Consider the following 5621-nt stretch of genomic DNA (forward strand, 5'->3'; position numbering starts at 1 on the left):
AATTGCGTGTCAGAAATATTGTGTATTGAAATCACAAACCATTCATTGAATGGTTGAAGATGGGATAATTTCAACAATCACATTTATTTGAATTATAAATGAGACTTCAATACCCATTTATTTGATTTAAATACATGGATGGGAACAACTGCTTTTTTCTTTTCTTTTCCTTTATTTTTAAGTTACTAAATTATTATTAATAAATAAACACCTATAATCTACAGTATATGTATACGCACTTTCATTCACTAGTCAAATATCTCACTTTTTTCAAAATCAAGACTATCAGATTCTTTTAATGGACAATCCGGTAAGAATCCGAAAACACTAGCAATGCACGAGAAGATTGTGAGACGATAAGGAAAACCATAGCCTAGTTTAATTACTCTGTAGGTTTAATTACATTTTTTTTAGATGTGTTTTTTAAAAATGTTGTATGCTTTAAGTTTAATTTTAAAGTGTGTTTTTTTTCTAGTAATTGTTTTTTTATTATTTAATTTATATGAAATATAATATAGTTAATTATAAAAGATATAAATTGATATAGATTAAAAAAAGAAAAAGTAGGTGATGAGGTGACAATTTGAAACACTAATAACCACTAGAGGAGAAATAAAGATTTTTTTAGGTTGGTTTAAAATCTATTATGGAATGCTGAGTTGACGGCTTGAAACAAAAACAAGGGTACTGCATTGGAGATACGACCCAATAAAAATCATAGTGTTCTAAGAAATTTTCGAATATATAAATAATCAAGTATATAGTATGTGACTTTTTCTTGTTTTTAATTGCTAAAATGATTTCATATCAAATTTTAACAGGTAGAGAAATAAAGTCGTTAATGTTGTTGGTAACAGTTTTACTTTATAATTTAACATTTACTATATATTGGATTGGTGGTGAAGAAGACACAAGCACAAGCACCTCTATTTGAAGAAAGCAGTTCGCGAGCTTTTTCATGCGGCCCCACGGGTTCCAAATGCAGTCAGTCAACCAACGAAGATAATATTATTTCTTTTATTCTTGTTAGATATTATTAACTAGTTTGAGGCCCGTGTATTACACGGGTAATTGATGAAAAGTTTATACTTTAACTATTAAGTGAAATATAGTTAACAAAAAGATCATATATTTTATACAGTTACAATTTACATTAAAATTACAAAAGTTACATAACTAAGATTACAAAAATATGTTACAAATAAGTAAAATAAGTCATTGTACACTACATGTGTGATTGTATTGGTTGGTATACATTGTTTATCGCAAATCAAAATCTTTAGTCCATGACTGCTTATAACTCTTGATAAGGTAACATATAGGTATGCTTATAACTCTTGATATAGCCATGCATAATTGTTTATGTGATAAATAAGAGATTCTTCAAGTACATACAACCATAGATAAATGATAATATACCAATGAAACTAACAAATAAAAATATCCATAGACATAAAATATCATACTTTTTAATCAATTAATATATATGATGTCATTTGAGATCATGTGCCCATGTTTATCCCAAAAATTGATTATCCAAAAAATCAAATTACCTGAACTTTGATGATATAGTCATCCTTATATTTTTAGAATTTGAAATTGATTTATCATGATAAATTTGGTGTCATTAATATTCTGTGTACGAAATTTTTTTAATTGATTTTATATTTTACAATTAATAATTGTATAATCAAGCAACATATAAAACTGGAAATTAAAATATAACAAAATGATTTTTTTCATTTCATATTAATAGAAAATGACAAAGACATACTAACATTAAAGTCATGTTCAAATAAAAGTGATTATTCTAAGGGGGTGTTTGTTTTTTCTTCAAACATCTTCAAGGAGCTAATGTCTGCAGGCGCGCAGACATTACCCTTGAAGACTGTTTGTTTTTTTTCTTAAAACAGATCTGAAGTTATCTTCTTTCATCTTAAAAGAAAAGCAAGGAAATCTTGCTTAAAACATCTTCACAAAAAAACCCTACTCTTCTCCCTTTGCAGCCACCCTCTCATCCACTGCTCCTACCACCGTCCGCCAACACCACCACCCACCGTACGCCGCCACCACCACCCCCGTACCCCGCCGCCACCGTCCACCACCATCCACCGCCACCACCACCACCACCGTCCACCACCCACCATCCATCACCACCACCGTCCACCACCCACCATCCATCACCACCACCGTCCGCCACCACCACCACCATCCATCACCGCCACCACCACCATCCATCACCCACCACCACCACCATCCATCACCGCCACCACCACCACCATCCATCACCGCCACCACCACCGTCCACCACCCACCATCCATCACCACCACCGTCCACCACCCACCATCCATCACCACCACCGTCCGCCACCACCACCACCATCCATCACCACCACCGTCCACCACCCACCATCCATCACCACCACCATCCATCACCACCACCACCATCCATCACCGCCACCACCACCATCCATCACCCACCACCACCACCATCCATCACCACCACCGTCCACCACCAACCAAAACCATCCATCACCACCACCCATTGTCCACCACCACCATCCACCGCCACTACCCACCGTCCGCCGCCACTACCACCATCCACCACCACCACCTTCCACCACCCACCAAAACCAAATCGGCATGGCAAGCAAAGACTAAAAACTAGATGTAACTTGAATAAATGACTTCTATCTTGTGAGATAAGTTTGACAGTTATGCAGACAGTATCAGCTTATAAAAACAAACAGTCTTATATTTTCAGCTTGCAGATCTTCAGACCACATCTTCAGTTGCAGACATGAAAACAGATGAAATCAGCTTGCAGACAGTTTATGTCTGCAAAAACAAACAGCACCTAAGTTAGCATAATAATAGAAGATTTAAAGTTATATAAAGTGAATGTAGTAATTCTTATTTATAATAGTTGAAATAATTGGATATAGAATGTTTAAATTTTGAATACTAATCCCTTGTTATTAGTTAATACTATGGGAGTTGTCGGAATATTAAATTAATCGATATATATATATTAAAAACTTATAAAAAAACAAAGATTTCAAATTTATTGGAAGCATGGTAAATGATTTTTAACCGGATTAACTATATTTTTTTAAATTAATGTGAAAAATATATGTTCTGAAGAATTTTGATCTAAATTATAAATGAAAATATTGAAAACTAAATATTGATTTTCTTATTGCTAAAACCCTTTATACTACACAAGAAAATCATATAAATAAATGACATATACTTCATATAGTAAATTGGTAAACATAAGATTATAATTATAATATTCAACTTCAATAATTTAATGCTAAACACCAAAATATATATAATAGATATTCTCTATATTTTGCAATATTTATATAAAATGCTTGTAGAAAATTAAGAAAATACACATTTTCCCGAGTTTAAATGCATATGAGAAGATTTTTAATCCAATTTTGAAACCAATCTTATATAAAAATTTATGCATTGTTGATTGAATCCCAGTTTAAAAAACAATTTGCAATTACCTGTGACTTTAAAACTATATTCTAGCAAACCTGCAACGTCAATTTTAATATTCCTTATTTCTTATTTCACCATTAATGTTAATGAATGAATCGATTAGGATTTACATATAATAAAAACAAACTTGAATTCATATATTGACATGGTTTAAAAGATAAAGACCATATATTGAAATAAGTGAAAAATGTGAGGAGGGCTATGAGAGTGACATGTGGCAAAAATATGTAGTCTTTTATTAGAATAGATAGATTTGTTAGTATTTGGTCCCTTCACTTCTACATGGATCTCAAATAGGCCTCTCTACATTTGAGAATTGAAGAACATCATTCAACTATGTGTTTTGGTTAATGCTAGTATCTTATTAGATTTTAAAGGTTAAGCTATTTTATAATCACTCTTGATTGAAAAAAAAAAAAAAAAAATCTAAGAAAGAAGAAAAGGTATTGGTTTAGAAATAGAATGTGTACCTATGTCCAAATGTCTACCCAATTAACCACTCTGATTCCACCGTTACCGTTACCAAATTACTCGGTTGATCTAGCAATTATTGTAACCCAATTGGAAGCACTAAAAGAGGATATTGCAGAGATCAAGGTTATGTGGGAATCTCATGAAGAACATCACAACCCACAACCGCATCTGGCTAAAGAGAAAGACCCCCCAGATGATTGCCCTAATAGTGTTCAATTGCAGATTGGAGAGGGTGCTAAATTGCTGGTTGGAGAGAGTATTGTAGATTTGGGAAGCGCCCATACAAATCCAGGCCTACTTAAAGCCAAGTAAATTGACATTTGCTGTTACGAATCCAGGTCACGTCAACCGACGGGTCCAGAAAAGTCTCCTGCCTATTATTAAAGATGGGGAAAGTGATCTTCAGTTCAAGACAATCAAGGGTTGCAGGAACACCGTCAATCCACGATAGAATGGCTTATTGCTTGGCGCTACAATTCCCTTCTTTCCGACTTGAGGACAAGTCGATTTTCCGGGCCGGAAGTATTGATACGAACCTGTCCTTTTAGTTGAAGCTAATTTGTAGGAAGTAGAATAGTGGTCAGTTATTTTAGTAACTGTATAAAATAAGTATTAATAGTTTCACTTTTCCTTGTAATCAATGTCGATGTTATTATTATAAAATTAGGGTTTCTTAACCTTGTATTTGGAGAATTGCCATCTCAAATTGGCTAATCGGAAATCAAGCCTATCTCGAATTTGGCTAATCATGTTAGTTTTAGTAATTTAGATTTCCAGTTTCTATAATTGATTTCATCTGCGATAACTTATTTGTAACTAAACATATTTTTTTATATAACTATCAGATTAGGGTTAATAACTCGCTCATTAACCATGATGATGCACCCTCTGACTCTTACCATCATAGTGGCGACCTAGGTCCTCTTCACACCCATCAAACGCAATAACTCAACAATATCTTACTTATCCATAATTTGGTCAATGTTTAAACTTCACTCTAAATTGTGAAAACTTTATGAACATTAATTTTGTTTAGTCCATTCAGGAGACATCCGATAAATTTGAAACGATATAGAAAAGATGAGCACCACCCCCGCACAAGGATAACACGCAAAATGGAGAAATGGTCCAAAAAAATTAGTTTTATTAATATGATTTACTTGTAACATTTTGTTCATTTCATTTTGAAATATTTTACAACAGCCCATCATCCTAACACGAGTAAAAACTGCACAAAAATTATAAACTTGTGTAAACTGTGAAATTATAAAAACAACGATAAAAATAGCAATGCATGTGAAAGTTTGAAAAAGGGAAATTAGAGTAATGAATCCAGAGAGTCACGGAAGACCACTTAAGAAGACCATGACACAACAAGTTTAAAACAGAAATTAAGCACATTGATATGAGAATGTGACACCTGTTACCTTATAATTTAACCAAACGGATATGTTGAGTTTCTTCATGGACAACACATTTTCCTTGCACTTTCTTCTTCATCAACAACAAATCTCCACTAATATCATCTTCTGTATAATTCTAACCAGATCATATCACATACATTACATGAAATGGGCATTATTGCAGATGAAGGATCCCACACAAACGAACAACATTATAATCATTCGGATGCT

The 5621-nt window shown here is 33.3% G+C and overlaps 1 non-coding gene across 1 annotated transcript; it reads left to right on the top strand.

Annotated features, from left to right (window-relative positions):
• The first annotated feature begins 5022 nt into the window (after nucleotides 1–5022).
• LOC143630015 (U6 spliceosomal RNA) lies at nucleotides 5023–5125 on the top strand. The gene has a single exon (XR_013153075.1). It is a non-coding gene; the product is annotated as a U6 spliceosomal RNA (small nuclear RNA).
• Nucleotides 5126–5621: the final 496 nt, after the last annotated feature.

The sequence above is a fragment of the Bidens hawaiensis genome, unplaced genomic scaffold (genome assembly GCF_021521415.1).
Source record: "Bidens hawaiensis isolate Kalapana, Puna unplaced genomic scaffold, B.hawaiensis_p1.1 tig00005502_1, whole genome shotgun sequence".
Classification (NCBI taxonomy): Eukaryota; Viridiplantae; Streptophyta; class Magnoliopsida; order Asterales; family Asteraceae; genus Bidens; species Bidens hawaiensis.